This window comes from Rattus rattus, chromosome 13, assembly GCF_011064425.1.
Source record: "Rattus rattus isolate New Zealand chromosome 13, Rrattus_CSIRO_v1, whole genome shotgun sequence".
NCBI lineage: Eukaryota > Metazoa > Chordata > Mammalia > Rodentia > Muridae > Rattus > Rattus rattus.
The window spans coordinates 70941662-70958728 of NC_046166.1; positions in this window are offsets into that span (position 1 = coordinate 70941662).

Here is a 17067-nt window from a genome sequence, read left to right on the forward strand (position 1 = left end):
CGCTGCAGCTCCATCATCTTTCTCTAAGGAGCAGGGTCGCATCTGGGCCTGACGACACCTGCTGTGTGTGCACACTGAATTTTCTTTATCCTCTCATCTGTGGATGGGCTCTGGACTGTTCCCTCCTCTCAGCCATTGGGGAATTTTGCCGGTTCTCAAAGACAAACCAGCAGGAGACAATGGTTCTGCCGTGACAATACGGGGAGGGAGGTCCAGGATGCTCATGAGGTTACACTGACATCTAAGTTGGGTGGAATTCAACCTGAATGGCTTAGGGTGGGTAAGGAAGCCAGTGCCCGAGGCTTGTCTGGAAGTGGGTATTTTTACATGCAAACCTGAAATATCGATGTCGATCCTGGGGGGAGGAGGCATCTGCCCCCTCCCCCCTTCTCCAATCTTATACAGGAAGTTGGCCAAGGCAGAGCTCACCCACAGCCACACTGGCTCCTAAGACCAGGCCTCCAGTTACACCAAGTCTCTCAGAGAGCCATCAGTCAGTCACGTGACGTCTCTCAGTTATGGCCATTCCAGCCCCACCCCCGCTCACCAAACCTACTCACCCATGACCCACTGGCATTAAGTCAGTCTCTGTCACCTGTTCAGCCCCGGGACACGAGAGGGCTGGACGGGAACCTCTTTCCAAAGCTTTACCCCCAGGCTCATCCTTCCTGAAGTTGGATGGAAGAGAACCACAAATGTGACTTTGGTGCCAGGCCAGAGGAACCAGATGCCCTTCAACAAATCCCTCAGGACTTCAAGCCCCATCATGTGTTGGAGACAATGACACCACCTACCTCCTGGATTGTTCTGACAAGTGAATGAATTGCTCAAGGCCTAGCCCGAGCGGGCACCCAGCCAAGCGACCTCACCATTCTTGCTGCGCACTGCCCTCCTGCCCTTGTTGAGGGCAAGTGCTGGTCTCATCTGCCTTGTTCTCCAGATTCATCACCCCACGTTCTCTCATTAGTGCTGGGGTCCTGCTGCTTTCCCATGCATAGGACTCTGCTGAGAAGCAGCTTGGCAGTGTCACCAAGCAGGCCCATCTCCCCAACTGACCATGAGTCCCTGACGTCCACTGAGTCCTGATGCGGATCTCATTTCCGTGCCCTTTGTTCTGGCCACTGCACACAGAGGTAGAGGGTGAGGCTTAGGGGCAGGGAGAGCCCCGATTGCCATCTCTGCTCTTCCTTACAGTACTCAGATTGTGACTCCAAAAGGAACTAGGCCAAGGCAGAGATAGAGTGTCAGATCAGGAACACAGCATTTGGGGAGAGAGAGAGAGAGAGAGAGAGCCGGCCTTCTCTTACCCTTGCTTGAGCCTTTGAATGGGTGGCTCAGAGTCTGGAGGAAGGCATTGGGCAGAAGAGTAAGTTAGCACCAGTCTCGGTTCGAAGGCCTTGCGGAAGAAGGTGACCAAGGACCCCACACCGCAGGTCATGTGGGCTCATGTAGGGTTGGTACACAGAGACCCACCGGTCTGTGCGTCGGAAGCCTAAAGATCATCAGGGTGAAGTAGTTTCCCCAACTCAAAGGAAGATGGTTCAATGGGCACAGTCAGCATTAAGCAGAAAGGCCACAGCTATACACGTATGACGCCCCTGAACAGAGTGCCCAGAGGGTATGGATGCCCGGGAAGTAGTTATTTCTTTATGTATAGTGCCCTTGTTGGGGTTTCAAGAACCCTACATCTGGTTGCCACACCATCATCGTATAGTGTTCCCAAGTAACTCCCATTCCCTCTCTGAGATTTTGTAATTTCTCACACCACAGCAGTTTGAGGCTTCCTCCCAGATCTGCCTCCCACCTGGAAAAGATAGATGACTCTTCCTGAGGGTGGCATTCCTGTGACTTCTGAACAATCACTGACCTGTAGCTGTGTCCCAGGGTCACACAGACCTCCCTCTCTTCATGAAACCATATAGTACACCCTTCAAGGATGGTCCTTGGGAATGAGCCCCCCTAGGCAGGAGGCCAAGACACTCTGGTAAATGGATCTTAGCAAATCCCAGAATGTTTCCTGATATTCGGACCCCAGAAGACATGTCCTCAAGGTGTGTGTGAGTCAAGCAGACCATGCAGATGGCTATGTCAGACTCCTGTCTTCTCAAGGGATGGTGTTTGTACAAGAAAGGTCAAGGACAATTAGGTTTCTTCTACACATTCCTGTAAGTGTGTCGAAAGTTTGTTTTCTGTATCACGATGAATTTTGTTATATGAAAAAGTATGCTCTAACTTTGCCAAACAAATACAACTGCTTTACTGTTTAAAACGACAGGATAATGTGATCCACCCAAATCTCCCTATGAAGATGGCCACTCACAGCCCTGATCCTTGCTGCTCCGTGGTTCTTCTTCTTCCCACCCTTTATTCCCCTGGTTTCATTTTCTATCACTAGATTGGAGAGAAAGAATAGGAGGGATAGAGGGAGGGGGAGGAGGAAGAGAGAAAGAGAGAGAGAGAGAGAGACAGAGACAGAGACAGAGACAGAGAGACAGAAACAGAGAGCTCCCTGAATCTAATTTCTTTCCTTTCATTTCTTCTTTGAGCAGAACCACTTACAAACTGCAAACAACTCCCCCCAACAACCACCAACCCCCAACCCTGACTCACGGGGGGTCTAGCATTTGTCTACCCTCTGAAAAGTTCCCAGAGTCCCTAGCATCAATCACACAATCGCAGAAACCATCTGCAGCTGGCAAAATCACACCCCTGCTAGAGCAGGAGTCAAATCACAGTCAGCTGCTGCAGACAGTCCGAAGCAGCCCCGTATCCTCACACCTGGGATTAGAGAGTAAGCACATTTTTATACTATTTCTGTGGTTTTTAAAAAGAAACCAAAATCCCACAAATCTCACTACACTCTTTGCCTTTCCTTCCTCTGTTTCCATATTTCTAAGTACCGAACCCATGCTGGAATTTCTTAAAGAAGCTCCTGGGGGCTGGGATCATGGGAAGCGTTCTCATTCTTCCCTGGGCCTTGACACAGCCTTGAGGGATGACACAGCAAGTGCCCACTAAGTCGCTGATCTGTGATATCATTGAGATTGACAGAGCATTGGTGCTCGAGGCATAGGCTACATGGGGTCTTCTTCTGTTCCAACTGTGCCCTCCTCCTCCCAGATTATTTTCTTTCTGAAAGACGATTGTCGCCTTCCTTCCCTGTTCTGTTTTCTTGGTTCTTACATCTTTACCATTAGCTCACAACCAAATTCTGACAAAAGTTGTAAGATCTTTCAGGCCTGGTGTGGCAGCCCAGGCCAGGAATCCCAGCACTAGGGAGGCTAAAGCAAGAGTATGTGGCAAGTTTGCGGCTGATCTTGGGCTATGGGAAGGGCCACCTGGTACGGAACAGTAAATGGTTTCTACAATAAGAACAAGTCCTGGTTTCAGGCAACAAGAGACAGTAGTCCTACATTACAAGACAGGAGCCAGTGGGCTTGGGAGGCCTCCCTGATCTCAAAGGGTACTGCATCCCACCAGTGCTCCAACTTCAAGCTGAAGGCTACCCCAGCAGGGTCCATGTGCTAAACTCAGAGCTTTCCCCTTAAAATGCATGAATCACCTAGAACATAGGTGCAGAAGCAAGAAATAACAGAGATGCCGTGGCTCTCAGCACGGCCTTCTCATGCTTCTGTGCATGCACTGAGGGGAATCAACACCTTGCAACAGGCAGCACCCTGAGCACGACCAGTGCATGTGAACCATGCAGCTGGACAAGTTTAGCCCCTTCTGCACCCTCTCTCCTTCTCTTATACCTACCCCCACCCCCAGCCAAGTCTCTGCTCAGCCTCCTCAGTCAGGGAGGTCTGCATAGGGCCGCCTGCCTACCAGTTCCTACCAGCACCCCAATGGCTTCCTGCTAACTCAGCTAACTTGGGGGATTTCCAGTTCTGCACTTCCAGAGTAAAAGGTAATTCCCAACACGTTATCATTCATCTTTACTAGGGTGGGGGTGGTTGCTGGTAGCCATGTACCTCTTACCCCTTTGGGAGTAGACTAGGGGAGGGGACTTTAGTGTGTGACCAGCATAGTGGGATCTACATCCTTCCTCTGCCCCCAGGACAGCCAGCGGACCTTGTCAACTAGAGCTGATGGCTTTCCCTCTTGGGTGAGTGACCCAAAGGCAGTGGTGGTGTTCCCAGCTCAGAACAGGATGGACTTGCCTGTGATGTGGCCTCACCATGGCCCCAGGTCTCAGCCTGTCCTTGTCATTGACTGAGTCCATTTTCTGTCGTTGCCCTTCCAGCTTCCTTTAGTCCTGTGAGCCCTGTAGCTTTCCAGTCAGTTCTCTGTCTCTCAAGAATGACTGATTTTGAGTGGTGTGTCTACACAGGATGAGAGGCAAGGGTCTTGTTTCAATATTTCATGCCAACTATGCCGTTTCCTAGAACCGTTTGACTCACTGTAGATAACATCAGATCCTTACTGAACGACCCCCGATCTCTGAAGCTGCTAGAGGAAAGCAGTAACTTCCTGGCCAGGATGCCAATACCCCCAAAACGGAAGCCATGATTGATTGGCCACTGATACCTGATGACTGATATCCAGAATATGTAAAGAACTCAGGAAACTTAACAAAAGAACAAGTAAGCCAACCAATACGTGGACAGATGATCTAAGCGTGCGCTCATGCAAACATGAAGTACAGGAGCCAGCATGGCGTCTCAGCATGGTTGACTCCTGAACCAACATGTGGAAGGTGTAAACTGACTCCTGGAGGTCCTCCACATGACCGGCTGTCCCACCCTGCGTATGACACAGAGACCTGTACAGCGTGCTTACTGCTGTACTATCCACATAGTCGAGTTCTAGACCAGCCTAGGTGCCCTTATCAGAACGACGGGGGAAGTAATTGTAGCAGAACACACAGAGCAGCTCCATTCAGCCATAGAGAAGAATGGAATTGTGCTGTGTGTAGACTGTGGCCAGAGTCATCATGTGAGGCAAAACAGGCCACACTCATAAAGCCAGACACTAACCAACTTCTCTCACTTAGAGTAAAAGGGGGGAGGGATACAAAAGATCACCCAGAAATAGGAGGGGAACCGCAGGGACATGCGGTGGGGTAGAGTAGTGGGGGTAAGGAAGGATGACTGGGAGTGTAGACACCCCAAAGCACCCAACAAACACACACACACACACACACACACACACACACACACACAATACATCATAGTGAAACACACTATAAGAACAACGGAGGTCCATTGATCGCTGTTAAGCAGAGCAAAGGATTTCTTTCGGTTACTTGTTACCTAGAGCCCTGGTTCACCTTCCCTGGTTCTGCTGTCCTTTCTGGATGTTTTCCAGCATCATCCACAGCAGATGTGGCATACAACGTAATCTGGAGACAGCTCACTGGGGCAGAGAGAGTTGCAGGCACTGGAGCTGCGGTGCTGGGGTCAAACCTTGGGTTTTACTCTCTTTGGCTATCACTTGGGCAGCTACAGGGCTCAAGCTCTCCCAGGCTGGCTGTGATGGGGTCAGCACCATCCTCAGGTCTAGGATTGTCAACAACTGAAATGCACGAAGCTTTTGAGTCTGGGTCTCTGCAAACGTGTGCTGTTGACTCATCCTGTTGACTGTAGACGGCATTGTTGAGTGTAGACAGCGTTGTTGACTGTAGACAGCATTATTCTCTAGTTCATTACTATTTCCTCCTCTAGGGCAGAGATGTTTTAGGAAAGGTATTATGCTTAATCTCCACTCTCTTCAGATTCATGGCACAGGGCCCTGCTACAGTGCAGGTGTTGTGGCATCTGTGGCTACAGGATTTCCCCCCAGTGAAACAAACCTACTTGTGAATCTCAGAACCTCACCAGAGGTGTGACGTAGATGATGCCACTGCTTAGTGACCTGTGCACCCCGTATTCTCTCCAAGAGAAACCCCGACTCTCCTCATGATGTAGGCAACAGAATCCAGGCTTAAGCTCTTTCCTCTGACCTAGGGGAAATAGGGGTATTTATCTATGAAGATCATATGTAGAGACAAGAGTTGGCACAGCTGGAGAGAGTGTCAGAATATTGAACAAGCAGGACAGCATCAGTGCTACACCAGCTGTAACTAACCATCGGACAGACCAGTGTCCCTCTACAGTGTCACTCTGAATACAGCAGCTGAATCAAGAGTAGAAGAGGGAAACCGAAGATTATTTAACAGCCTGGGGGAAAGTCTCTATTGATAGCTTTTGCTGTAATGTGGATCTGTAATGTCCTCCACCAACCCATGGGTTGACAGCTTTGTTTCCAATGCAACGGCATCCAAAATGGCACCTTTGGGAAGTGAGTGGGTCATGAGGAATCTGACTGCGTGGATGAATTGCTTCATTTAAAGACTCATAACTAAATGGGACCTTGGTAGTTAGTAGAGATATTGGGAAATGGGACTTAACAGGAAGCAGTGGGGCATAGTGACCTGCTGTTAGAGGGGAGATTTTGTTTCTCTCTTTCCTTCCTGGCCACCATAATGTGAACATCCTCCTCCGCTGTCCATTCCCCAAAGCAACAAGCCCAGTGACCACAGACTGGCACCTCTAAACTGTACACCACAATACATCTCTCCTGACTTTGTAAGATACTCATCTGGCATTTCGTGACAGCAATAAATGCTAACACTATTCCTACAGGCAAAGTGTCCTGTTAACTGTCAACACCACAAAACTTAGAATCACCTCAGGGGAGGGGGAAGACTCTCAGTTGAGTAGTTGTCTGGATAAGATTGGTCTGCGAGGGATTGTCTTGACTGTTACTTGATGTAGGAGAGCCCAGCCCATGGTAGGTGGCATCATTCCCTGGGCAGGTGATCTTGGGCAGTATAAGGAAGGCAGCTGAACAAGCCAGCAAGAGTGTTCCTCCATGGTTTAAGCAGTGTTCCTCCATGGTTTGAGCAGTGCTCCTCCATGGTTTGAGCAGTGCTCACCCATGTTTTGAACAGTGCTCACCCATGTTTTGAGCAGTGCTCCCCCGTGGTTTGAGCAGTGCTCCTCCGTGGTTTGAGTAGTGCTCCTCCGTGGTTTGAGTAGTGCTCCTCCGTGGTTTGAGTAGTGCTCCTCCGTGGTTTGAGTAGTGCTCCTCCGTGGTTTGAGCAGTGTTCCCCCGTGGTTTAAGCAGTGCTCCTCCACAGTTTGAGTAGTGCTCCTCCATGGTTTGAGCAGTGCTCCCCCGTGGTTTGAGCAGTGCTCCTCCATGGTTTGAGAAGTGCTCCCCCATGGTTTGAGTAGTACTCCCCCATGGTTTGAACAGTGCTCCCCCATGGTTTAAGCAGTGCTCCTCCATGGTTTGAGTAGTACTCCTCCATGGTTTGAGTAGTACTCCTCCATGGTTTGAGTAGTGCTTCTCCATGGTTTAAGCAGTGCTCCCCCATGGTTTAAGCAGAGCTCCCTCATGGTTTAAGCAGTGCTCCCCCATGGTTTCTGCCCATTTCCCTCCGTGACAGAGAGTGACAGACTGTGTAAACCAGATAAGCCACTTCCTTCTCAAAGTTGTTTTTGGTCAGTGTGTTAATCGTAGAAGCAGGCCGAAGCTAGAACAGGGTAGCCCTTGCAGCAGACATCTTCCATACTGGCTCACCACACTCACCCACAGTCCCTGCCTCAGAAGATGGAGCAACACCTGCACAGCACTGACACCCCAGTCACCGCCATCTGTGGTCATGGTTACCACATCTTTAGCTGCATCATCACCAGGTGCCTGCTGGCCTTGGAGAGTTGGATCTGACATTTGCTTTCTATGTTGGCTGGTGGGTGTTTGCCCTGGGATTGTGGCTGGGATCGTGGCCACCCGTTAATAATTGCCTTCATGTATTTGGTACAGGGCCCACAATTTGCATCTGTGTAATGGGTGAATAGTGCTGACCCCACTCAGTGCTCATTCTGTGATGGCCTGAAACAGTCTCTCTCTCTCTCTCTCTCTCTCTCTCTCTCTCTCTCTCTCTCTCTCTCTCTCTCTCTCTCTTCCTCCTTTGGTCCTCAATTCTCTCTTCTTTCCGGCTTCTCTTGCCCACCACACCCTTCCCTTCCTTCTTTCCTGTCTTTTTTTCTTTTTATTGAGACAGTCTCACATTGTAGCCCAGGCTGGCCTGTACCTATGTTGCCTGGGCTAGTCTCAAATTCACAGCAAGCCTTATGTCTCAGCCTTTGGGTGCTGGGATTAGAAGCATGGACCACCCTGCCTAGCTTCTTTTCCCCTTTTCTTCCACTTTGAAAAGTTGTCAGTCAACCACAAGGTGAGGACTCTTCTCAGTAGCGTCTGGTAGCTAGAAATTATGTGCTGAGATTCTGGCTGTAAGGAGGGGGTGGGGTTGTATAACTGTGATAGGTGGAGCCAGGCTGGGCAAGGATTTGCCCCTTTCTGCACAGCACGTGACAAAACACAGGAAAGCTGCCTCCCGGGCTTGGGCTGCAGACCTGTGGCCTTTGCAATAGGATAAAAGGAAACTCAATTTTGCTCATATCCAACTCCTGTAGTTTTGAGATAACCTCACTCTCTCCGTAGCCTAAGCCATGGGCCAACACCGTTGTCCCCAACAGCAGCAGCACCACGGACTTCGGGAACTGCAGTTCACATCCTGGTCTCTCTCTTGTCATGCAACCTGTCTAGGCCACAGACAATGGCTAATGTATTATTAACTCACTGAGAGCCTTGGCACTGCACGGGTGGCCTGTGGGCTCCCAGGCATGCATTAATAATGTGCTTCTTTATTCTCTTGCTGCTTGCTCTCATGGGGGTGATATAAGTTTGGGGTTTTCCTGGGAAATTTGTCAGTAGGTTGAAGGAAACTTTCCATAAAGATTTAAGTTTAAACCAACTTGTATACCAACAATTATACACCAAGTGACCGTGCATGAGTTTCTATGCAGAAGGCTCCTCAGGCGTGAGGGGTCACTATGGTAACTACATGCAAGTTCAAAAAATTGTACTGATATAAACAGGAACTGAAGGCGTGTCTAGCTGGAGAGCAAATTGACTAAATTATGAAATGGTCGAATTAATTAAAATATGAAGCGACGAGAGATGAACCATACAGAGGAGTCTGAAGATTACAGACAGGTCGCAAAGCAAAGGCACACACTTCCGAGGCAAAGTTGACACAATTCATAATGATGGTAGAAGTGGAAAGGTTTTTCAATAAAAAAAAAAAAAAAAAAAAAAAACAGGGTTGGGGATTTAGCTCAGTGGTAGAGCACTTGCCTAGCAAGCACAAGGCCCTGGGTTCGGTCCCCAGCTCCGAAAAAAAGAAAAAAAGAAAAAGAAAAACCACCGTAGTCTCTAAAATCATGAGGGGCCGACACCGATGAGCAGCTGTAGCGAATCCATCCGTCCTTCCACCGGTGCCTTGGCCGGGTAGCAGGCACCCACCCACGTGGACTGTGTCAGGACCAGGCTGGGGTAAAGTCAGATGCTGGGCTGGGGCTGTTGGGCCATCCGGGGGTGAGTAGTGAGTCTTTCATTTTGGACAAACCCACAGGCAGCTCCAGAGACAGAGAGACCATTCAGGGACGTGAAGCCGTCTGCCAATCACGGAAGGTCTCCGGCAGATTGGCAAGCCAGGGGCCGACTCTGAGAGAGATTCCTAGACTGAGTTCTAGAGAGTTCATTAGGTTAAGTACTGGCCGCATAGGTAAGAAAGGATGGGGAAATAAATGGGCAGATTTCTTGTATTTGATTGTGTGGAGGAGTAGGAGTAACTTAGACCTCTACAAACACAACAAAGTGTAAGCACGGAGCTCGGAGAGGTTTTTTCTTCTGTGATTTGTTTTCTTTTATGTGTATGAGTGTTTCCCCTGCATATGTATCTGTGCAGCATGCATGTTGCAGTGTCCTCAGAAGCCAGAACACGGCATTGCATCCTCCGGAACTAGTGTTACATGTGGTTGCCTTATGGGCTCTAGGAACTGAAGCTGGGACCTCTCCAAGAGGAGAAACCGCTCATAACCACTGAGCCATCCTGTCAGTTCCTCCAATACGGTAAGTGTGGACTAGTGAGTGGTTTTTTAAAAATCGCTAGCAAATTATTCTTTATTGCTAAACACAGTGGCCACTATTCCAGCCGCTACCTGGTGACAGGCAAAGTTAATGAGTGGCCTTAACTAATGAAAGAGCAACAATGGGGCTCACTTGGGACTGACCTTTCTCAGAGACGGCAAGAATAAGGTGTACTGATGCATATCCACTTTCCCTTTTGGTAAAAATGGTTAAAATTTCTGGGGATGTTTATCTTTTAACAATTTTTAAATCTTTGGATGTTATCTGGGTACGGCAACACCCACTTTTAATCCCAGCACACAGGAGGCAGAGGCAGGTGGGCCTTTGTGAGTTTATGACCAGCCTAGTCTATATAGCAAGTTGCAGGCCATCCAGGGCTACAAAGTGAGACTCTGTCAATCATCATCGTCGTCGTCGTTGTTGTCATCGTCATCGTCATCGTCGTCATCATCTTTCAATGTTATTAAGTTTTAAAGAAGAAAACTGCAAATTTTCAAACATAAAAATTACCCAGGTGTAATGGTATAAACCTTTGGTCTCAGCATTCGGGATGCTAAGGCAGCTGGAGCTCTGTAAGTTCCAGCCATCCTGGTCTGCGTGCTGAGTTTTAGACCAGCCAAGGCTACATTGCGAGATCCTGTCTCAGAGTAATATTTATTTAATTGTACCAGTGATGCTGGAGAGACAGCTTAGCAGTCAGAGCACCGGTTGGTTGCTTTGGCAGAGAATCCAGATTCGATTCCCAGGGCCCACCTAGCAGGTAGCTCCCACCTGTCACTTCATCCCAGGGACTCTGACATTTTCTTCTGGCCTCCGCAGGCACCAGATGCACACCTGGTGTGCATAATTCATACGGACAGACAAAGCACCTATACACATAAAATAAACGTAAATAAATTACAACATTTGAAGGTTTATTTATCTTATTGTTTTATGTATATGAATGTTTTTGCTTGGCTATGTATATGTGTATGTGTATGTATATATGTATATGTATATATCATGTGTGTGATGTATACACACAGAGGCCTGATGCCTATGTCTATGGAGCTCAGATTCCCTTAAACTGGAATTACAGACACTTGTGGGTTGTGATGAGAATGCTGAGAACGGAAGCTGGGTCATCCGCAAGAGGAACAAATGTTCTTCACCACTGGGCCAACTCTACTGCCCACAAATAAATAATAAGAAAAATGCTCACTGCCTACCCTGCACCTCCAGTGGGGTAATGTCAAACACAAACTCACTTTTACTTCTAACTCAGGGCACCCATCCCCCTGACTTGAACCTTTACTCTAGCAATGACAAACTGTCAACAATTCTGCTGATGTTGTGTGTTTGTTGTTTTGTTGTGTGGTGTGGTGTGGTGTATGTTTGTATGGGTTCTGGGGTTGGACCTGTGCATGCTAGGCAAACATTCTACCACTGAGCTAGAAACCAAGTTTGTTTTGTTTCTCTGTTCTTTTTTGAGACAGGTGTCACTTAATTGACCGAGTTCAACTTGAACTCTTCGGTAGCTCAGGAATGCCTTGAGCTTCCAACCATCTTACCCGGGCCTCCTGAGACCTGGTATCATAAACCAGTTTGACCAGGTCCAGGTTTATTTGTAATTTTAGAAGGAGAGGGTTGAAGAGCTGAGCCTTTTACCAGGAAGTATGGTGTTACTTGTGCTACAGCAGGCCAAGCGTTTTTGAGGTGGCCGTGCTTGTCGTCTTGCCTTTGATCCTGAGAGAGTGCTATAAGCATTGTTCACTTCTGACTGCTCAACCCCTCCTTGCATTCTTGAGATAAATCCCACGAGCTCAGGATTGTGTGGCCCTTTTATATGTTTCTGGGTTGGGCTTACCAGTGTTTTGTTCCAGTGAAACAGGGATAATTTATGTAAACAAGACTTAGAGGATCTTGTGTCGTGCTAATTAAAGGTACTAATCCACGGTTGTCTTTCCTTTGAGCACCTGTCTTTGCCTAGTTTGGGTGTCGAGATAAAACTGACCTTGTGGCAAAAGCTTTGTCTGAGCACGTGAAAGTCTGATATGAATTCTTCATGTTTCCTTGAGCTCGCCACTGAGACCAGGTGGCCCTGGGTTTGTCTGAAGAGGAGGTTCAGGGGTGACTAAATCACTTGGTAGTTATGGATTCGGCCAACGTCCTATCTCTTTTTGAGTTCCTTTAGGAGTTTCTGTTTTTCTAGAGTTTGACCACTTCATCCAGTTTACCTTCTTCCTTCCCTTCGAGTGACTTCGGTTCCCACAGAGTGGGAAATCAAGATGGCCCACCCATTCTCAGTACAGCGTTCTCTCCTCTCGCGCCTCCTCCCTACCGGAGACTCTGTCCTGATCTGAGAAGCTCCTGGCCTCAGCTCCTCTCCCCGCAGCCCCCCACCCCCATCCTAACACTGTGTTTGGCCCCACAATGTCACCCAAGTACAGGGTTTTGCCACATCAGACCTGTTAGAGTCAGGCTTATATCTGAGGGCCACTTTAGGAGTCCCTTGTTCTCAGGTCATTAGATCTTAACCTGTCCTGTGCTAACCTCCATTGCTCAGGTGGATGCCGGCTCCAGGTGGGCTCCTAGCGGCTGGTCAGTGTTCCTACTGGCTTACCCCTTGGCGCATGTGCAGGAACCCCTTTGCCTTGTCTGTTGCCGCACTGATTTTTTTAGGCAAATTGCTTGATTTTTTTCACCTCAGCCTCCAGTCAAATGTGATGCGTAAAGTGAGCTGGCTCGGGGTTGGGGATTTAGCTCAGTGGTAGAGCGCTTGCCTAGGAAGCGCAAGGCCCTGGGTTCGGTCCCCAGCTCCGAAAAAAAAAAAACCAAAAAAAAAAAAAAAAAAAAAAAAAGTGAGCTGGCTCTGGGAAATGCCCGGCACAAGGCAGAGGATGTGACTCAGCTGGCAGGGTGCTCGCCCAACACATAGAAAGCCATGGTTGAGCCCCAGTCCTGTATGAACGTGGCCTGTGGCGCATGCTTGCAATTCCAGGCGTGAGGGTCAGAGCATTGCAGTGCTCCCATGCGTTCAGGGCCAGCCTGGGCACGTGAGACCTCGTCTCAGAAATGAGCACTGAGTCCACAATGCCACATCACATGGCTGTCCTTTGATCTCCGAGTGCTGAAAGGCAGGGCTACACGGTCAAACTCACTTCTTGATTTATAAAGTAAAATTTGAACTAAGGTTCTTTTGAAATAAACAAAAAGGAGAACAGGGATACATACAAATTATGGTTGAATTTTAAAGAGCAATACAATTAGGAAAACACTAAAAAACTATGAACTGTACTAGCACTAGTCAGCACTCAAGTGTTTTTCTGGAATAATCTGAGAAAACATTAATCATGTGTGTGTTTAGTTTTAAGGTACAAAAAGCAGAGACCAAAGTTTTCAATTGAAACCATAAATATTTAACCCTGACAGACTAATATGCATAAGTCGATTACACTGCGATGCCCAGGCTAGTGACTCCCTCTCTCCTCTAGCTTACAGGGAGCGGCAGGCAGCTACGATACATTGTTCTAATGGCTGCTCAGGAACCAAAGGCCACATTTAGTCTTCATTATAACAGTATTGATCAGTCCGGCTCTGTGCGTTTTAGAGCCCCAGCCTCAGAGGAGATACACAGGATGAAATTACTGTTCCAACAGAGCCCCACTGCACTAATAACTAATATTAACTAAATTCACATGCAAAGCAATTCTGGTCTTTGTTGGAATAACGGAGGGAAATAAGGAGTTTTCCTTGGTCAATTTTCTTTTTAAAAATGTCTTTCTCTCTCTCTCTTTCTTCCTTCCTTCCTTTCTTTCTTTCTTTCTTTCTTTCTTTCTTTCTTTCTTTTTTGAGACTATTTTTATACTCTGTATCTCAAGCTGGCCAGGAATTCACATAGCCCAGGGTGGTATCTAAGTGTTGAATTTATAGATGTATCCTTCATGTGTGTGCATGTGTGTGTGCATGTGCGTGTGTGTGTGTGTTTCTTTTAGCAGGGTCTTACTATATAACCATGACTGGTCTAGAACTCACTGTGTAGACTAGGTTGACCTCAGCCTCTCAAGTCTTGAAACTAGAGATGGGAGCAAACCTCGTATATCTTCCTCAGCAATTTCTCTTTCCTCCCTCCCTCCCTTTCTTCCTCCCTCTCTCCCTCCCTCCTTCTTTCCTTTTGGCAGGGTCTCACTATGTAGCCATGGCTGATCTGAATTCATGTGTAGACCAGGCTGGCCTCCAGTTTACTGTGCTCCTCCTACTTCTGTGTCTCCCATGTAATCCTGGTGTGCACCTCCATTCCTGCCTTGGTCAACTTTCGTGAAGTACAGATGATAACTTTCTTGATCTCAATTCACCCTCCTCTAGGGAACCAAGAGAAGCTAGTTTTCATTTTAAAAAATAGATTTATTTTCTGCTTATGAGTGTTCTGCCTGCATGTATGTATGTGTGCACATGGTGAGCATGCCTGGTGCCTGTAGAGTTCAGGAGCAGGTGTTGGATCCCCTAAAATTGGAGTTACACATCTATGTGTAGCTTTTGAATCAGCACATGGGTACTGTGGAACTGAACCCAAGTCTTCTGCAAAAGCAACAAGTGCTCTTAACTGCAGTGCCATCTCTCCAGCTTCTGTTCCCCAGGAGAGGGAAGGCTAGTGACTGGAAGCCTCTCCCTGGGAATTCTGGGTGGGAGCTGCTGAACCCAGGTGGCTCATCACGAGCAGGTACAAGGTGAGGAAGCTCGCAGGCTGTGGGAGAGAAGCAGGAAGTCAAAGTTAGAGGGGATGGCTATTGTAAACATTGGGCTGTCTAGTTCAGACCACCCAGGCTGAGTCCCAGACCTCCCCAAGCTGTGGGTTCCACATGCAGCCAGCCATGCTCAGCATACACCTGCCTACCTGGCTTAAACCTCATGATGGGAAGCTCTGCCATTGGTCCAGTGGCTGGAGACCTGGGCATTTGTAAGTGTTTGTCCCGCCCCCTTCCACATCCCACCCTCTGAATAGCCTACAATTATGACTCCACCCTCCTCAGGCCCTGCCCATCAAGACTCTTCCCCTCAATGTAACCCCATTATGCTGAATCCCCACCCCACCCCATTCTTCTTATGGCTCCCCTTAGGCCCTGCCCTCCTCTAGCAGTTGGGAGACAGCTGCTGAAGCCATCAGAATCCTCATCCTCAGGCCTGCTGTAGATCTCCTGCCCACCACAGTCCTCATTCCCAGTATCTCTGTGGGAGCCTTCTTTCTCCGTTTGTTTCTTATATACTGATACATTGTAATTGTCTGTAATTCTTAAGTACAAAGTAGCAATGTGAGTTTGACTATACTATGGAATAATAAAATCAATCTGCCATGTCCATCACCTCCAATAGTTAGCATTCTCTCTCTCTCTCTCTCTCTCTCTCTCTCTCTCTCTCTCTCTCTCTGTGTGTGTGTGTATTTGGAGATGGTATGTGACTTTGTATGGGAGGGCAGTATGGACTCTGAGGCTAGCACAGTTGGGATCAGGCTCCTGGAGTGTGGTGTGTGTGTGTGTGTGTGTGTGTGTGTGTGTGTGTATAGTGTTATATATGTGTACATTGTGTGTTGTGTTGTATATGTGTGTAGCAAGTGTATGTGGTGTGTTGTGTGTTATATGTGTGTGTGTGTGTGTGTGTGGTATGTGGTATGTGGTATGTGGTATGTGCTGTTAAGATCTACACAGCAACCCTTGTGACTGGCATCCTATGGGGTGTACGGTTGTGATGTGTGGTGTGGTGTGTGGTATTGAGATTCACACAGCAGCCCTTGTGACTGACATCCTATGGGGGTGTATGATATGTGATGTGATGTGGTGATGGGGGGGGGGGGGGTGGGGGGATGGGGGGGTGGGATGTGATGTGGTGTGTAGTGTGTGCTGTAGAGATCCACACAGCAGCCCTTGTGACCGGCATCCTATGGAAATGGAGAGTTGGAGAAGATGACATGGAGACCACTAGAGCTTTCAGACAGAATAGGGTGTAAACCCCAGAGAGAGCAGGTGTGGAGGCTGAGCTGACCGCATCTGCCCACCTTCCACCAGCAGGAACAAGACCACCCACTGACAACTCAATGCAGCGTCCCCTCTTCCTGGCACAGGTGCTCACAGTCGTGTTCAGACAAAATAGGAGCTGGACAGCACCTGTATCAGCTGGGCTCAGTGCATAAAACGTCTCACACTGGGGAGTCCCATCCCCCAAGGGGTGCAACATTTCCTTCCTATTTCTTCTCCCCTGCTTCTTCCTCCCCCGTACAGCGGCAGGTATCAGTTTCCCACTTTATTTCTTGTACCTGCATTTCAACAACTCCCTATAAAGCCATCCTAGGAAAAACCCTGACTGGAGAAGGGAGGAGCCTGGAAGTTTATGTTTTAAAACTTCACTCTTTCAAATCAAAGTCTGGAAACAAAACGAAGCCCGCAGCGTTTGCGAATGTACTCTCTTAAGTACTGCACACTGGCACTGTAAATCATTTAACGTGTGAGATTTAGCCACACACAGAGCTAGGTGTTCTTGTCACACAAGCACCAGCAAGGCAAGGGCGGAGTTGTGTGCTGTGTGGGTCCCACCCACTAGTGCATCTTCCAAGGAGCAACCTCTGCTAAAAGTACCCAGATGATGGAGGGCCTGAAATCTAACCCATGTAAGCCAATGGCGGGAATCAGTGTAACCTAAAGCTGTCCGTTAGAGTGTGGGAAGGAGGGACAAGCACCTACCAGCCCCTGTGGTGAGACAGAGACACTTTTGTTTTAGCACTGTGGAATCTCACCACCGTGGTTGGAGCAAATGAGAAAGATAGGTTCTGAAGCCTAATTAGGAAGGGCCTCCCTCTCAGTCCTGGGCAGACAGAGCCCTGGGGCGTGAGGCTTCTCTTTGCTCCTTGGCACCGCTTACCCACTGGGTTGTAGAAACAGATTGAGTCTCTGTCCTGGGAGAAAGCTTTCGAGGAGAGTGGAATGAGCACAAGTTGACAAGTTGTGAGGTCTTTCAAGCCTGGGGAGGACTCTGAGGTCCCTCCTTCCCAGTGAGGTTTACATGACTGCCCCTGTGTGATAAGATGTTTCTACCAGGAAGGCCACGGGGTTGGGG